Source organism: Cryptomeria japonica, chromosome 9 (assembly GCF_030272615.1).
Source record: "Cryptomeria japonica chromosome 9, Sugi_1.0, whole genome shotgun sequence".
In the NCBI taxonomy this organism is placed as follows: Eukaryota; Viridiplantae; Streptophyta; class Pinopsida; order Cupressales; family Cupressaceae; genus Cryptomeria; species Cryptomeria japonica.
This window is the reverse complement of record NC_081413.1, coordinates 740,358,984-740,378,766: the sequence shown is the minus strand read 5'-3', so window position 1 is coordinate 740,378,766 and position 19,783 is coordinate 740,358,984.

Sequence of the window (19,783 nt, the reverse complement as noted above, 5' to 3'; positions counted from 1 at the left end):
ATTCAATTGCAAAGTAAAAAGAAATTCTTCAGTAATAACATTAACCATGCACGAAGGATCAATAAGCACCTGACGGCAAGGTGTATTTTTGACTTTTGCAACTATGTATAAAGGACCATCAGGTGCTCTAATGGTTTCACTAGAATCAAATGTGATGGAAGGTTCTTTAGGGTTTTCTTGCTGCTCTACAAAGTTAATCACATTCGGAGTCATAGACACAAGACCATCAGATGAGAAAGAGGAATCATTAGCCTCAATCGCATTAGAGGTATGAGAAGGCAATGGATCAGTGAAAATCTGAATATTTTGATTAGGAGGAGCTACAGATGCGTTGCCTTTATCATTCACTCCAGAAACAGAGATAGTATTATTATCAATCAAATCTTGAATTTTACCCTTTAAAGAAAAACATTTTTCAGTATCATGCCCAGGCTGACGATGAAATTGACAAAAAGCTTTGTTATCAAAATAAGGTGAAGTAATCTTTGCAGGATCAATTTGTCTTATAGGAGGAAGAGTAAGCACATTTTGTTCCAATAACTTATTTATAATACTATGCAATGATTCATTCAAAGGAGTATACTTTCTTTCTTTCTTGAAAAATTTAGAAATAGGAGGCACACCTGATGCTGCATTCACATTTTTGTTGATGATGTTTTCATTGAATTTGATGGAATCTCTGTTCGGTTTAAACTTCCCAAATGGTTGTTGACTACTATCACCCTTATCACTCGGAGCCATAGGATGTGATTGTTCCATTTGACTCACAGTCAGTTGATAATTGTGAAGAGTGGCACACAACTGTTGGAAAGAAGTAAACTCAGAAAACAGAAGTTTTTCTTGAATATCTTTTTGTAAATTAGAAATAAAGATTCTTTGAATATCATTGTCAGGCACTGGAAAAGAAATTTGAGCATACAAATGCTTATATCTACCAATGAAATCAGTCACTTTTTCTTTAACACCTTGTTTACAATGCATTAAATCAATCAAAGTAACTTTAGGACTTATATTGTTTTGAAATTGTTGAATAAAAGAATTCGCAAGTTGTTCGAAAGAAGTAATAGAATAAGAAGGCAACGAGCAATACCATTGTAGGGCTTTGTCTCTTAATGTTCTAGTAAATAGTTTTGCAAGCAACCTTTGGTCATAAGCAAAATCGGTACATATTGTTTGAAAAGTCTTAACATGTGTTAGAGGATCTCCTTTACCATTATAAAGCTCCAAATGCGGGATTTCAACATGTTTAGGAGGGATAGCTCGAACAATGTCAAGAGAAAGTGGGCTCGCAACATCAAATGTGGGCACACTAAACTTAGATTGATTCATAGAGGCAATTTGTTGCTGTAAAGAAGAAACAGTTTGTGCTAGATTGTTAATGGTCGCTTCAGTCGAAGAATTCATATTGGATGTGTTAGATTGAGATGGAGGTGTTATGTTATTGAAAGAAGGTAGAGAGTAAGGTGGTGGGACCCTATGATAATTAGTCATAGGAGATGATTGGACCGGAGGAATACTACAAGGAGGAATGGAATGGTTAAATGAATTGCCCCCTTGCGTCATGTTCATTTGTGATGATATAATAGGCACACTCATTGGAGGAATGAATGAAGAAGTCAGATTGAATGAAGGAAGAGGGTTAATTGAAGAAGAGGGAGGATTGCCCCCATGACTAGTGATCACAGGGGGAATGTCTTGTGTAGAAGTAGCCATTATGTTTGATGTAAAGGTAGGTATGCTAGCAATAGAAGTCATCAAAGGAATAGAATGATTGACTTGTGTAGGAGGTTGTGTATAACCTAAAGTTTCGACACAACTCTTCATAGGCATCACATTCGAATTCACAATGTGTGCAATACCACGCAAAATATCAATTCCATTCTTATCACTTTGAAGCATACATTTTAGACCCTCAATTAAAGGAAGAGCTTGACTATCAGGGTATTCTTGAGACATCCATTGTCGAAAATCGTCAAATTGGTTATCCAATTTCGAAAGTTGTTCTTCAGAAACCTCATGGAGAGCTTCTTCATCATTAGGAGGATTAGAGGAATTACCCATGTCCTCGTTAAAAAGGCTATTCAAATTAGGTACCATCTCCTTGGTAATTAAACCTCGGAAAGACTTAATTCTCAGGCTTCGTCTAACGGGAATAGTGTAAGTAGGGCTTATTGTTGTAAAACTCATGCACTAGAGAAGGAGAGAAAATTTTGAATTTAGAGGTAGCAATTTTTAGTAAAATCAGCCAATCTTCTAGATTTAAGCTGTTAAATGCAATCACAACAGTCTCCCGAAATTTCGGAAAAAATGTCCGGGACCGTGGCGCCCGGAGTGCAACACGGTCCCTGCAACTTTTTTCAAAATTTGCAGGGATGAAAGGTATGATGATTTTAGAGCTAATCTGAAAAAATTGAGTGATTTTACGATCTGTAGATAGGCCAAATTAAAGTTGTAATCTCAAAATTGAACCCTATCAAGATTGTCGAAAAATGCAAAATTTGAATTTTGAAAAAGAGAGGGAAACTGAAATTTTGAATTTTATGATTTTAGAGGGAATGTCAAAAGCAATGCAAATTTTGAAATTCAAAAATTGACTCAATTTCACGCAAAATTCAATTTTGAAAGCGGAAATCGAAGTTGTTGTAATTAAGCACTTAATTTCAAAAGTCACAAAATGCAAGAATTTGAATAAAGCACTGAAATTTTTAATGAATGATAACACACTTTTCAGATTTATGATAATAAAAACGCAATTTTGACACAAAATTTTAATTTCAATGACTTTTGAATGATTAGAAGCCTTAGACCAAGCAATCGCAAGACCAACTTTGACCGTAATTTTGAAAGTGTTAGAATTGACAAAATCAGCCAAAATTCTGGATTTTAGCAGGAAAATACAGCAAGATCTCACTCCCGAAATTTTGAAAAAAATGTCGGGGACGATGGCGCTCGGAGTGCAACACGGTCCTCGCAACTTTTTTCCAAATTTTCAGGGATGAAAGATATTGTGATTTTATTGCAGAATCCAAAGTTACAGCTGATTTGGAGATGTTTTGATCGGTCAAATTGTCAAACAAAGGTTGAATTAAGAGGGTTTCAAAAATTAGGGTTTTGACACTTAACCACTTAATTTTCAAAATTAAAGTACAGATATGAATTGATAATTTATAATAGAAAAGCAGATCTGAAGCAAGCATTAATAATTAAGCATTTCGCAAGTTCAATGTTCAAAAAAAGAAAATTTAGGGTTTTTATGCAATCACCTCTAAAATTTTGCAAAAGATCAAACATGGAAATGTAATCAAGGAATCAATTTTCAGATCTAATCATGAATAATCAGAAAGGATGTTCACGTCGGGTTCACCAAAATGTAAAGCGGAAAATCGCGGTCGAACCCTAGTTGGTCTCCCCTCTTCTAACTCCGAGGAGAGAGAAGGGAGGTTCGCTAGGATTCGATGGGTTTTCACTTAGGGGGAAGACTTTACATTCAAAAGAGGGGTTGAAACTCATAAGATTCAATCCCACACAATGTAAGATTGGATGCTAAATGAATTTCAAGGGTTTGGAAAGCAAAGCTACCCTCTTTTGTAAAGAATGCTGATTAAGGAAATTAAGCTAAGGATGCATAGAAAGTCATAAAGATTCGCTTATAAACTGAGTTTAGGTTATAGGATGAAGCTGCGGACCTGGAATTAGCAGTAGAATGTCGATACGGCACTGTCCTGCAAATTTGAGAAAAAGTTGTCGGGACGATGGCGCCCGGCGCCACGGTCCTCCGAAAAATCCACGAAATGAAGGGGGATCTGTTCGTCTCTGCACAAGGATTCCAGATCTTCAATCTCAGCCGCGTACCTGCAACCTACACATAGAAAAGCGAAGACGATTGGGGGGTTAGGGATTAGGGGTTTGCCTTTAGGTCAAACCCCGGTTTTGGAATTAACCAAGAAATGAGCAAGTGCTGTAAATGTAAATGACTGTAATGTAAAACAAGTACTAATACCTTGTTCTAAGGATGTTGGTATCCTTATGTGCGAAGGTTTAGATGTTGTATGTTGTATGTTGTAGCATGTAATAAGTGATCTCCTCTTCAATGGTTGAATCCTTGACTTGAATGCAACACTTAGCCTTGAATGGAGACTTGGAATGATCAATTGCTTGAATGCTTGAATGCTTGAATGCTTGAGTATAATTTCCACGCTTTGTACACATATCCTCTTCATATGCCAAATGAGAGAGAAAATGTAGTTTATATACTTGTCAATTAGGGCTGATAGACTGATTTGCCCGACCTTAGGCCAACCAGGGAAGTATATTTCCAAATTGCAATCAAAAAGATCCGATATCACTTAGGAAACCGGGCCCAAAATAGGACCCAGGGACCAGGGCGTTGGGCGCTCTGGTCCCACCTCTGGGACAGCGGGGTGCAAGGAGGTTCAGGCCAATGGTGCTTGAAAAATGCAGTTTTCAGTGTCGTGAGCAAGTTTTGGGGTCTCCATTCAGGTTGCATGTTGCGTCGCCATCGTGAAGACCGAAATGCAGTCGAAATTGCAAGTGTCACAATTTTAGGACGCTACAGCATTGTTTATCAATAGTTCCCTATTTATAAACAATTAGCTAACTGCTTAATCTCCTTGATCACATTTCCCATGATCAATCATAGCCATCAGATCTTCAATCTTGTCTAGGTTCAATGCATCTTTCGATCTGAAAATGTTTTACCCCACCTAGGAACTTGTGCTAGGGTATTGTGGTTCAATCTGCGTTGTAGATCTTCATGCCGACTTTCCTTTGCCATAGATTCATTAACAAACTTTATTTACAGCTTACCAATCATTTAATTAGTTCTAGTTCATCAGCTTCCTTCATTAAATAATGCATGTAACCTTTTAATGCATTCTGTTATAGCTCAGTTACAACTCGGTAAATACTAAAATTCACTCGATAGACATTCTGCCTTCATTAATCGATAGCGATAACCTTAGGGTTTACCAACTAGGTTCTTTGCTTGGTAACATAGTATAGTATTAACATTACAATTTACAACATATGTATGATGTTAAAACAATCTAAACATCATGATCTCATCATTGTCTGACTCGGTAATAGTTTCCCATTGAATACCTTATTCATCCTCTTATTCATCATAATCTTTCCTGTGTCTTTTACCAACATCTTTATATTCTTCAAATCATACTTCTCAAGATATGGCAACATCATACTAAATTAGAAAATCAATTTCTTGACATCAATGACAAAATAATAATATCAAGACAGTAAACATCCTTAATCAGTTATATCCATAATCATCAACAACCTTCTCAATATCCTTATTGAAATGTCAACAATCCTTCATTGTCTATTATAATGCTATATTGCCAACAATCTCCACCTTTGGCATTGATGGAAAAACCAATTGATTTGACCTTAAAAGATTCAGATTGCTATGATTCTGAAATGCTGAAATGCTTTTCCTATTGTCAACAAATTTTCTCCCCCATACATTAGACTTCTCCTATTTTCTTCAATTTTCTTTCCATTCTTAGTCTTCTCCTCTTTCTCAGTTTTCTCCCCCTTTGACAACAATGCCAAAAAGTAAAGAACTAAAACATAATTTCTTCTTGTATGAAGTGATTTCCTGCTATAATGTGTCAATTCAATCTTGGTCAGAGCATTTTGTCTTCAATTCTTGTTTCCTATATTGGTTCCTGTAATATTTCCTGTACACCTTTAGAAAACATCCTAAAGTGTGTAAAATAGAGTCATCAGATTGATGCTTTCACCGAACTTGGTTAGTGAGTAGAAGATAGGGGTAGGACCCCTAACTTACTTCTGAGATATTCAAAAGTGTCCCTTGGTAGTGGCTTGGTGAAGATATCTTCTATTTGTTCCTTTGTGCTAACATATTCCAACACCACTTTCTTCTCTTGAGCTTCTTCTCTAAGATAATGATATTTGATAGAGATGTGCTTTGTCTTAGAGTGCATAAAAGTATTCTTTGAAATGCTAATGGCACTAGTATTGTCACATAATATAGTTATTGGCTCGATAACTTTCTCATTTATACCTTCCAACAACTGTTTGATCCATGCAATGTTGGTACAATTCAATGTTGCAGCAACATATTCAACTTCAATTGTTGACTGTGAAACACATCCTTGTTTCTTGCTAAGCCAACTCACTAGTCTTTCTCCTAAAAAGAAAGCTCCTCCACTTGTGCTTTTTCTGTCATCAATGTTGTTTGCCCAATCAGCATCAGTATAAACTTTTAAATCAAAATCATTTCCTTTATGATATACTAAGCCATAATCTTCAGTGCCTTTCAAGTATCTAAAAATTCTTTTGATTGCTATCATATGTGTTTCCTTAGGATATGCGGAGAATCTTGCAACTATACCTACTGCATGTGCTATGTCTGGTCTGTTATGAACAACATATTGTAGCTTTCTAATCATGGATCGATAAAGTGTCTCATCAACAGATGCAGATTCATCATTCTTTGATAATTTATAGTTGGTAGTCATAGGAGTACTTACTAGTTTTGAATCCTCCATTCCAAATTTCTTCAAGATTTCCTTTATGTACTTGGATTGAGTAATAAAAATCTCATTTTTCATTTGCAGTATCTGTAAACCTATAAAATACTTTATCTCACCGATTAATGACATCTCAAATTCTTTTCTCATTTCATTTCCAAAGTTTTTGCATAAAGAGTCATTTCCACAAAATATAATATCATCAACAAATATGGCTGAGATTAGTATTCCATTTTCATCATTCTTCATGTACATATTGTCGTTCCCACTTGTCCTTATAAAACCAATCTTAATCAAATAAGAGTACAATCTTTCATACCATGCTCTAGGTGCTTCTTTCAAACCATATAAAGCTTTGTTCAATTTACATACCTGATCTTTATTATTGTCTTCAACAAATCCTTCAGGTTGTTCAATAAAAACTTCTTCTTCTAATATTCCATTTAGAAATGCAGATTTGACATCCATTTGATATACCTTGAAGTTTTTGAAAGTAGCATATGCCAACAATGTTCTTACTCCTTCAAGTCTAGCAACAGGTGCAAAAGTTTCACCATAATCAATTCCTTTTTCTTGAGTATAACCTTTGCAAACTAGTCTTGCTTTGTTTCGAATGACCTCTCCTTTTTCATTTAGCTTGTTTCTGAAAATCCACTTTGTACCGATTATAATTTTGTCCTTCGGTCTTGGGATTAGTGTCCATGTGTCATTCTTCTTGATTTGATCAATCTCTTCTATCATAGCATTTATCCAATCTTCACTGTTAAATGCCTCTTTCACTATTCTCAGTTCAAATTCAGATATCAGACATGTGTTCTGTCTTAGTTTGTTCCTTGTCATCACTAGATCATTCTTATCTCCTATAATCTAACTTGGTGCATGATGTCTTCTGACATACTTGGCTAATACAGGCTCGGTAGGCTCTGTATGATCTTCTTCATCACTCGGTAACTGGATATTCTCTTCATTTTCTTCAACAATCTTCTCGGTAAGACTTCTCAGTTAAACATAGACAAATTCATCATAGTCTTCTGGTTCCTTGCAATTTCCTTCATCATTTCTTTCTATAAATTCATCAATTTTCACATTTGCACTTTCTACTATTTTGTTAGATGATTTGATCAGACATTTAAATGCTTTGCTTCTAGAAGAATAACCTAGAAATGTTCCTTCTTCACTTTTCTGATCAAACTTGCCATTTCTATCATCTTTGTGAACATAACATCTACTTCCAAAGATTTAAAAATAACTAACATTAGGTTTCTTATCACACCAAATTTCATATGATGTCTTCAAAGTACCTTTCTTCAATTGTACTTGGTTTAGGGTATAAACTGTTGTGCTTATTGCTTCTCTCCAAAAATTTTGTGGCACTTTCTTTTCAATCATCAATGTTCTAGCACAATCCACAATAGATCTATTTCTTCTCTGAGCTATTCCATTCTGTTGTGGAGTTCTCGGTGCAGAGACTTGTCTTCTAATACCATGATCATTGCAGAATAAGTTGAATTCATCAGATGTGAACTCTCCTCCTCTATCTGATCTAAGATATTTTAGTTATCTTCCTATTTCATTTTCAACTCTTGCCTTGTACCATTTAAACATTTGAAAAGCTTCTGATTTTTCTTTTAAAAACATTACTGACATCATCCTTGAATAGTCATCCACAAATAATATGAAATATTTATCACCATAATAACTTTGAACTTTCATAGGACCACAAAGATCAATGTGCACTAGATCTAAAATTCCCTTAGAAGTGTAAGACTTACTTGTAAAGATTGATCTTGTCATCTTACCCATTTGGCATCCTTGACACATAGCATTCTCAGGTTTTTCAAGACTCGATAGACCTCTTACTCGGTGCTTCTTACTTATTTTGATCAGATTATCAAAATTTACATGACAAAACCTTTTATGCCATAACCAGATATCATTTATCTTTGCATACAAACACTTGCTATGAGTTAAGTCAAGGTGAAATGTGTTACCTTTTGTTTGTGTCCCAGTAGTAGCTAACTTTCCGTTCTTGTCATGAACTTTGACAATTCCTTTATGAAATTCTATTCGGTAACCTGTGTTGTTTAGCTGTGCTACACTCAACAAATTGTATTTCAAACCTTCAACCCAATAAACATCATTGCATCTTGCATTGTTAAGAAGTGTTATGGATCCTTTACCTTTCACTGGACATGGTGCATCATTACCAAATCTAACATAGCCTCCATCATAATCTTCTAATATAACAAACTTGTGTTTATCTCCTATCATATAATGTGAGCATCCACTATCTATGATCCAAGAATAATTAGTGTTTATGTGAGATATTAGGGCTTTTTCTTCATACCTTTCTTCATCTGATCCATCTTTCATAGCCACATAAACTACTTCCTCTGTATCAGTAACATATACTTCAGTAATATAACCAAAATTGTTAAACATGCAAACTCAAAAGCATATAAACATCATAAACCTCATAACACCAGATTTAACATGGAAACCCAAATAGGGAAAAACCACTGTGGGATTTTGGACACACTAAGAAATATACTCTTCTAGAGTATGCTCGGTTAAAAGCAAATCCTGTTAAAGATTATAAACACATTGCTAGATGTGACCCGATTAAGGGATTTCCCTCAGATCTGTTAGGATCTTCACCTTGTTAGAAGTGACCTTGTTAAAAGATTTCAAACACTTAATCAAAATGTCACCTTGCTAGAGGGTTTTACAAATAAGACTGTTAAGTCCACTTGGTTAAGAGATTTTCTGTCACTTTCACAAAATAACAGTAATAAAAATCTATCTGCAACTTCACATCTAAAATGCTAAGCAGATTCTTATTTGTTCAATACAATCTAGACATAGAACTAATCTTGTCCATCTGCTAGGCTTCTATACTCTGTTATTGAAACAGGTCTTCAAGCTTCTGTGCTTGGTAATCACTATGTAGCATCCCTGTGCATAAACTTGCCTGCATGCATTGTTTATCAACAATTCCCTATTTATAAACAATTAGCTAACCGCTTAATCTCCTTGATCACATTTCTCATGATCAATCATAGCCATCAGATCTTCAATCTATCCAAGTTCAATGCATCTTTCGATCTGAAAATGTTTTACCCCACCTAGGAACTTGCATATATTTCTTGGAACTTGTGCTAGGGTATTGCGGCTCAATTTGCACTATAGATCTTCATGCCAACTTTCCTTTGCAATAGATTCATTAACAAACTTTATTTACGACATACCAATAATTTAATCAGTTCTAGTTCATCAGCTTCCTTCATTAAATAATGCATGTAACCTTTTAATGCATTTTGTTATAGCTCGGTTACAAATCGGTAAATACTAAAATTCACTCAGTAGACATTCTGCGTTCATTGACCGATAGCGATAACCTTAGGGTTTACCGACTAGGTTCTTTGCTTGGTAACATAGTATAGTATTAACCTTACAATTTACAACATATGTATGATGTTAAAACAATCTAAACATCATGATCTCATCATTGTTTGACTCGGTAATAGTTTCCCATTGAATACCTTATCCATCCTCTTATTCATCATAATTTCTTGTGTCTTTTACCGACATCTTTATATTCTTCAAATCATACTTCTCAAGATATGGAAACATCATACTGAATTAGAAAATCAATTTCTTGACATCAATGACAAAATAATAATATCAAGATAGTAAACATCCTTAATCAGTTATATCCATAATCATCAACAACCTTCTCAATATCCTTATTGAAATGTCAACAATCCTTCATTGTCTTTTATAATGCTATATTGCCAACAAACCTGATATTGGTCCATAACCTAGATAGGTACCAGACCTATTCTGGGTTCACCACACCAAAGAAATGTCTTCAAGCAGTTGAAGCATGGTCAAAGAACATCTTCATCATCTTGAAATCCCTCTAGAAACCGCACCAACACCACTTATGCATCCTGTCAAGATTTCTCAGTGAAAGCTCTATCGGTTAAACCTTAAACCAATGTCACTAAGGGTTTACAAGAGTGTACAATAGCATCTAATTACCAAGTCAATACCAAATGATCAAAACATGCTCCAAGAACATGTAACACATAAAATCAAACATACTCCATTGATCCAAACATGCCGAAAGTGTCCAATAGATAGTCTCTTCTACCGATAACACTAGATCTTATACCGATAACCAAACTCTGTCTGTCGATAACCAACCATAACATCTAGTGTTGACATCAATGAAAAAATATTAATGCAACACATAATCAATTAATCCATAATGTCAACACTATAAAGTATAACTTTTTGAAGGAAAAAGTGGAAGCAAATGAAGTTAGACTAGTTTATGTGAACACTAAAGAGCAGATTGCAAACATTTTCATGAAACTTTTGCCCAAGGAATCATTTGAGTACCTGAGAGATAGATTGGGAGTTTCTACCCCTCTTGTAGAGACTTGATTGATGTGGTTTGGCATCAGTCTGACATGCATTATCAAAGATACTATTCATTCTAGCACTGATGTGGGATGCTACTACTCAACGGGAGTAGTAGCTTTGTGATTCAGTGGTTTATGTTTTTGCTTTGATATTTCTATCCGATTTCTGGCATTGATGTCAAAGGGGGAGGGGAGAGATATTGACATTCAAAGTTGTATGTTGGAGATTGTTGGTTGTCTTCCATTGGGGGAGACTTGTTTGGCATTTCTTGGTACTTAGATGTTTTTCACATCTATTATTGCCATCAATACCAAAGGGGGAGATTGTTGGCCATTCGATGGAATTGATTATGTGTTGCATTGATGTTTTGTCATTGATGCCAACACTAGCTGTTTGGATGCTTTACTGACATCCTTCTGGTCTCGGTAGGTTGAGTGGTTTCTAGTTGATTTGGATCCGGCATGATCTGGTAGGCTCTGATATAGTTTGGTGATGGAATTGTCTTGTTCATGATACTCATACTCATATTCAATCAGCTGGTTTTGGTTTGGTGGTCAGATGCTATCTTGTTTTCTTAGAAGCTTAGTTTCTAGTTCCAGCGAGGGTTTCACCGGTAGAGCTTTTGATGAAGATCTTTGATGAAGTGCATAAGTGGTGTTGGTGCAGCTTCTAGTGGAGGTTCAGGATTTTGTTGGTGATCATGTTCGAGACTTGGTGGATGGAGATCATTGAAGTAGTGTGTGGACCTATAATAGGTCCCGATTGATCTAGGTTATGGACCGACTATAATGTAACGTGTGGATTGGACCCCTCGATGTATTTTCAAGATGTCTTATGTGTTGGATATTATTTGTTTGGTCTAAGGCCGACATGGTTTGTAATTATATAATTGGTTTATTGTTTGGTGGCCGACTTGATTCTTTATGATCGAGGGCTTGCATATATAGATGTAGATCATCATGGCTATGTTAGAGTTCATGGTCGAAGAACGTAATGTGTGAATAATGTAATATCACTCAAGCAGAGGATTTGGTCGATCAGTGGAGATCGAATTGGGTTTATGTAAGAGGATTTAGTCCTCTGGTATTGAACTTAACCGAAACTGTACTCAAGGATAAGAGATGCTATCTTTTGCAGGTCAACACTTCTTCGGATCATAGTATGGATTTCTATGTAGTCAGTGAGGCTCTTTTTGTGATGAGAAATATGCTCTAGGCTGTTGGCCTTCTTGCAAGTATAGGCCCCTCAATTGTAATTCACATACTTACTACATAAGTATTATCTTCTTGTGGGTAGGCTTCTCGCTATGGTTTTTCCCTTTACTGAATTTTCCATGTACAAATCTTGGTGTCATATGGATGGTATTTATTTTGTGATTATTGTTTATACTTAATTGGTTTAACTCTTATTTTGGTATTAATGTTTTGGGTTTTGGTATTAAATTTTTAAAGTGCTAATGGTTCTAGTAATCTATTGCAACTGATTCACCCCCCCTCTCAGTTGTCTTCCGATTATTTGAACTGTCTAACAAAAACGTGTGGATTGGACCTCTCGATGTGTTTCTGGGATGTCTTATGTGTTGGATATTGCTTGTTTGGTCTAAGGCCGACATGTTTTGTAATTATGTAATTGGTTTATTGTCTAGTGGCCAACCTAATTGTTTATGGTTGTGGGTTTGTATATATAGATGTAAGATCTCATTGTAGATCATCATGGGAATGAGAAATAAATATTTAATGTGCAAATAATGTAATATCATTCAGGCAGAGGATTTGGTCGATCATTGGAGATCAAATTGGGTTTATGTAAGAGGATTTAGTCCTTCGGTATTGAGCTTAACCAGAACTATACTCAGGCATAGGAGATGTTATCTTTTCAGTTCAAACACTTCTCCTAATTGTAGTCTAGATTTCTATGTAGTCATTGAGACTCCTTTTTTGATGAGTAGTGTGCTCTAGGTTGTTGGCCTTCTTGCAAGTATAGGCCCCTTAATTATAATTCACATACTTACTGCAGAAGTATTATATGACTATGGGTAGGCTTCCCACCGTGGTTTTTCCCTTTACTAGGTTTTCCACGTATAAATCTTGGTGTCATGTGGATGGTATTTATTCTCTGATTATTGTTTATGCTTGTGTGAGCTTGAATTTCATCCTTAGAATGTTACCTGTAATAAGTTAGTTTCACAAAATACAATGGAAATGCATACAAGAAATCCAAAATCCACCAATGAAACTACATGAAATACATACTAAAATAAAATATTATTTTACCTACATGACTTATGTCTCATTGTGTCCTAACTCCACTATTCCTGGTTGTAGATGGTGTGCTCTCAGACAATGCACTATTGGCTTCCAAGATGGCATATGAATAATGAACTGATAACTTGTAGTTAACTGATAGTATGATATGCAAAGCTACATGATTATGCTAAATGATACTATATGATTATATTGCTAAATTGATATTTGCTATTTGCTATTTGCTTCAAAAACTCATGGATGCATATGATTAGCTTGCAAAATGCACTTGAAGTCTCTTGAAGTCTAACTTGAAGATTAACTCTCCCAGCTGAAGCTCTTGATTTTATAGACTTTGAGAGGATAAGATGATGTGGCTCAAATCAACGGTCATGATCAGATCTACAGATTTGAATGCCTATGAGCAAAGGTGAAGGTTGAGAGAAAGGGGGAAGGAGAAGACAAGTGTCACTCATCTCACCTTGACTGGGTTGCTGACTGAGGGAATCTAGGGATGGTTGGAGGAAATTTAGGCATGGTAGGACAAGTGGACTCAAGTCCTTCCCAAGATGTAAGGGGTGTTGGAGAGAATATAGGAAATGGTTATGAAATATGTGTACGTACACAATTTCATTAATTTTGGAAGTTGAGGATAAATCATGAATTAATATTTAAGGAATATTAATTTCTTTAGCCACATGCTTGATGAGTTGGCAAAGGGAAGATGAAGTGGAGATGGAGAGTGAGTTGGATAAGAGATATTAAATAATTTAAAAATTATTTAATATTTGAGACTATAGGATAGGAAAATAACCATTAAATATTGGATATTTAATTGATTGGAGGAGATAATTAAATATTAGATATTTAATTAACTTGGTCAGAGGAATAATTAAATATTAGATATTTAATTAACTAGAGGAATAGGATAGATGAATTAATTAATAAAATATTAATTAATAGAAAGACATGAAATGAATTAAATAAATTAATCTTTTCAAATTAACTATTTAATAGACGAATAATCATTAAATAAATATAAAATATTTATTTAATTGCTCATAGCCAATTTTTAGGTGTATACAATGCTTAATTGGTTTGACTGTTATTCTGGTATTTGGTTTGAGTATTCCGGTATTGATGTTTTGGGTTCCGGTATTAAAGTTTTAATTGCTTAAGGTTTCGGTAATCTATGACAACTGATTCACCCCCCCTCTCAGTTGTCTTCTGATTATTTGAACTATCTAATAGTTGGTATCAGAGCTTTGGTCCTCTCTTCAGAAAGCTTAACCGCTTGAGGAAGATCCTATGGCATCTAACTGTTCAAGTTCATCTAGTTCATCTAGAGCTATCTTTTGGAGAGATATTCCTAGGCTTGATGGAACAAATTACACAGTATGGAAAATTTGGATGGAGACTCATCTGAGATGTATTGGCAAGGAGATTTGGGAGATCACACAGAATGGTGTCGCACCTTATAATCCGGCAAATGGAATTCCTCCTCCAGCAAACCTAGACAAGGAGTTTGAGAATGATTGTAGAGAAAGAGAATCCCTCTTGTGTGCACTTTCTAATCAGCAAATAATGGGATTAACCAACAAATCATCTGGAAAGGCTATATGTGATAAGTTGGAGACTCTTAATGAAGGTGACCCTATAGTAAATATTGCTAAACTTGAAGGTTACCGAGTGAGATATGAAAACCTGAAGATGGAAGAAGATGAAAGGATTACTACATTCATGGAAAGGGTAAATGAGATTGTTATGGGAATTCAAAGATGTGGTGGAACTCTAAGAGAAGATGAAATTGTTTCTAAAGTTTTGAGAGCCCTACCACTGGCTTACAAGATGAAGGATACTGCTATTAATGAATTGAGAACTATGGCTAATACATCTATCAACAAAGATACCTTGGTTGGGAAATTATCTTCTTTTGAGCTTGAAGAATTTGGGCCTTCTCAAAATGTGAAGTCTGAACCTACTTTTCATGCATCTACATCATCAACCGGTAAGCAATATTAGAAATATTTATATGCAAAAGAATTGGATTATTGATAGGGTTCACCTAGCCTGCTCAACACTTCACTAAGTAGATGTTGCTTAATTCCACCAACTCACCAAGCCTAGTTGTTTTATAGACCTACAAGTCCTTCTCAATCTCTTATAGGGCTTGGCTCTTACTCACTCCAAGGTGTTTTTTTCTAGTGTCCTTGCTAGGAACCCTACCAATTCACTATGTTCCCCATATGCTTCATGATGGCTTCTTGGCTCAAATTCATCAAACTGCCCTCCAAAGGTCTTGAAATTTTGCAAAGGTGTGGAGGGTTCTTATCTCATGTTTTTAGATGGTTTTAAAGTCCATTTGTGGTTTACAATCCAAAGGTTTCTTATCGATTTCAAAAATTGGTCTAGAAAAGGGCTACAAGGGAAAGAGCCCCAATTAGGCCTCCTAGAACTGGTTTTAAGGTCTTGTGACAAAATGATCCAAAGGACCCCCCAAAAAGAGTGGATTTTCTTCAAAGATTCACTCAACCCTAAGGGATTTTAGTGGTTTTAAGCTTCCAACCCTTCTTTGCATACACAAACCCCAAAATGAGAATTTCAAGGGCTTCTAGGCACTTGACTGGCAGCAGCAAGTGAAAATTGTTTTTGGACCTTCAAATGGAACTCTTGAGGCTTCCTCCTACACAAAAAAATCTATATAATCCTATTAAAACTTCCCAAAATCTTGAGACTTTCATTTACATTCACCACTGCAATTTGTGCTATCTTTTCATCTTTCCTTCTCTAGTCGAGTTGCTCCTGGACTCACCTAGGGCAAGATGCTAAAAATATCAAATGACACTTTCACACCTCCTCCTTCCATATGTACACTGTACAATGGGTATCCTACCATTTCCAAATAGGCCATGATGAACACATGGTGGGATTTTATGGGGCACCCATTTTAGCAAAAACTGCTAATTACAAGCCAAAACTAGCTACTTATGAAACAAAACACCAAAATAGTAGTAAATGTTATGTACAAAGCTTGAAATGAAAGTACTTGTATATGGTAAAAATGGATACAACAACATTGAAAGACTAAATGAATTCAACCACAAAACCCTAGCCTAACAACAACAAAGATCCACCATAACATATGAAGATTACCTAAGAGAATGCAAATCAAATGAAATCACAAAGATTATACCATCACATGTCTAATAGGGTTTGGATCTCCATTCTTCCTATCTCCATTGATCTTGCTTGATATATTTGCTCTCAGATTTTATGTGTGCACAAGAGCTCAACAAAGAACAGAAATGTGGTTGCAAGTAGGCTTGATCGCATATGAAAGTTCGAATGCTAGGATGCTTAGGTTAGAATGCATAGAATGTGTGTATGGTTGATAATGAAGGAAGCATATCCTTATATAGAAGACACTATAAGAAATGGAGGGATAAGATTGAGAGTTGTAAAAGATAAATGGTCGGCTATGATTAGAGGGTAGGTAAAAGAAATAATAAAATAATGAAAGGGTAGGTAGTGTATGAATTAAGAGATGAATGACATGTGTCATAGGTGGGTAGAAAAGGTTAATGAATGAATTAATTAAATAAATATTTAATTAATTAATAGAGGAAGTGGGATCAATTAAATAAATAAGATATTTATTTAATTTAAGAAAAGAATAATTTAAATAAATAAATATATCTATTTAAATGGGAAATAAGGCTAGAAGAGGATAAATGAATTAATTAAATAATAAAGATTTATTTAATTAATAGAAGAATTAGGCTTAAAGTAATTAAATAAATAAATATATTTATTTAATTAGACATGACAATTATAGGTGTCTACATTTTGCCCCTCTTTGAGACAATGCAACTTGTTGCGTTGTTTCAAAGAAGATAATATGAACTGATACAAAGTTGCCCCAAGATGGGAATGATATTCCCCCTCGAGAGATTGGATGAAAATGTCTGGAAAGATCGCAAATAATCTCTCGATAAGAAAGAAAGGTTAGAATGGACTGACCAGATAGGATAGAGTGACAGAGTCATGAGATAAAGAAGATTGACTCAGGAGACGAGGGCTAGGGTAGTCTATAAGATAGACTATGAGGGGAAAACATCCTCATTTTCATCCACACATCCAAGAGATCAGAGTGCAGAGAGAGAATAGAGCAGCAACAGTCGGCAACAATGGCATTAGTTCACAGATTTGATCACTTTCACTGATTTTAGAGGCCAGTAGATGTAGGAGAGCCGGTAAGTACCACAAAACCTCCTTGTACTTTGTTGCAATAAATGTTGTCATTAATGCATGTTAGGTAGGGTAATAAATGCGCATTAGGTATGTCAAGAATGGGTAAAAAAACACTAAGGTGCGTCTATGCTGGTGCCAGGGGTGTCTAGGTTGGCTAGGTGTGTCTGTGTTTGTGCCAGGTGTGTCTATGAATGGAATAGCGTTTATGTCAGATATGAGTGCGTCTGTGTTGTGTAGGCGCGTTTATGCTATATGGGCACGTCTGTGTAGAGCATAGGCATGTTTGTGTATTTTGGGCACATCTGTGCAGAGCAGGCACGTTTGTGCAGTATGTAAGCATGTTTATGTCTTCAAGGTCAAATCAACAATTCTATGATGAACATATGTTGTTGATTGGATAAGCTGCTGAGAGGATACACTCAAGCAGGTCCTCTAAGGAAGACTAGGATAACAGATAGGGCTAGGATTGACAATTCTGTGATAGAACATACGTTGCCAATTAGGAAACTAGTCAAGAGGATACACTCAAGCAGAGGCCCTAGGATAAGATAGGTCAAGGCACTTTGTGATGAATAGGGAGTACCAAGACATAATACTTTGTGATGACCATGGAGTACTAAAAAGAGCAACACTTTGTGATGAACAGGGAGTGCAAATATGAGCAACACTTTGTGATGAACAGGGAGTACAAATATGAGCAGCACTTTATGATGAATAGGGAGTGCAAAAACATGTAGTACTTTGTGATGAATAGGGATTACCACTAGGATAGAGCACCATATGACAGATATAAGCACTAGGATAAAAAGAAGCACTTTGTGATACAGGGAATGCCACTATGACTGACATGATTGATTTGCTTGACTGTAGGAGTACCTATCTATGTTGGAGTCATGGGAGAGATTCTCATCGACTTAGAGTTTATGACCAGAGCTAACATTTGAGGATAGGGTAGAGATTGAGGTTATGGGCTTGCGCCATATTCTGTATGTGCTTGAGTTTCGGGTGAACATGGGATTGCTGACTGTGTTGGCTAAGAGATGGCACTCAGAGACATGCACATTTCATTCGTCGATGGGTGAGATGATAGTCACCTTGGAGGATGTTTACAGGATTCTGAGGATACCAATCGATGGGGAGTTGATACCCTATGACCGAGACAGAGATAGGGATGCACTAAGACAAGTGTTTCAGGATCCAGGACTGGAGGTGAGGGCTGGACACGTGGCATGGGACACGATGACATGAACAGGATTGGCACTACCATCAGTATTGGCAGGAGTGATTAGTGGGTTCCTATGTCTGGATAAGGATACATGAGGACTAGTTGTGTGCTGGGGTAGCACATTGGAGACACTGATTACACAACATACCAGATATGCCTGGGGACCGTGCGTGCTGGCACATTTGTACTATGAGCTTCATCAGTTTGTATACCATAGATTCATAGGATTGGGCTGTAGAGTGACACTGTTGTAGGTATGGGCATATGAGCATCTGCTAGTGGCACGACCGATTCATTTCAAAGGTAGGGGCCATGGGTGCAGTTTTGTCCATTTATATGATATGATTACATCTTAGCTGCAGATCGAGAGATTGGAGTACTGGTGGCGGGTCATCGATGAGATTGACACTATGGTATGGATACCATATCGAGAGTGCGAGGAGTAAGAGGATGATGCAATGGAGCTACCATACATGTTCAAGAGTAGGTATCTGATTGGGCAGATGCCCTATGTGCTGGAGAGGTAGTTGGTTGACAGGGTTGGCAGGCAGTTCGGTAGGATTCAGCAGATGCCACGAGGTTCCGGGATGTATGCTTGGATAGTGAGGGATCAGGCACACTTTGGGCCATTATTGTCATATGATCAGGCAGTGATGTAGCTGGTAGAGATGGTGTCCTTTCCTTGGGATATGTGGCCAGAGATAAAAGATGCAGGGATGGATGTAGAGTATACTGCATACTGGGCTGAGCATCCATTTCCATGATTGACAGACCCAAGGGAGCAGATAGATGGAGATGGTGAGGGTGATGAGGATGATGATGGAGATGGAAGAGGTAGAGGCCGACAGAGGAGGTGAGGTGTGATAGGTGAGAGGAGAGTGGCTTCGTGGAGAGAGGGTGGAGAGGAGAGACAGGCTCACATGGTGAGAGGCAGAGGTGGATTTCTGTTATAGATGCCAACAACACAAGGTCCTAGATAGGTAAAGGGATAGGGATAGGGATGAGGACAGGGGCAGGGGCAGCCATAGGAGAAGCAACAGGTACAGGGGGAGAGGAGGAGGATGAGCTATTGGTTTTGAGGGAGATCTACCAGGGATAGG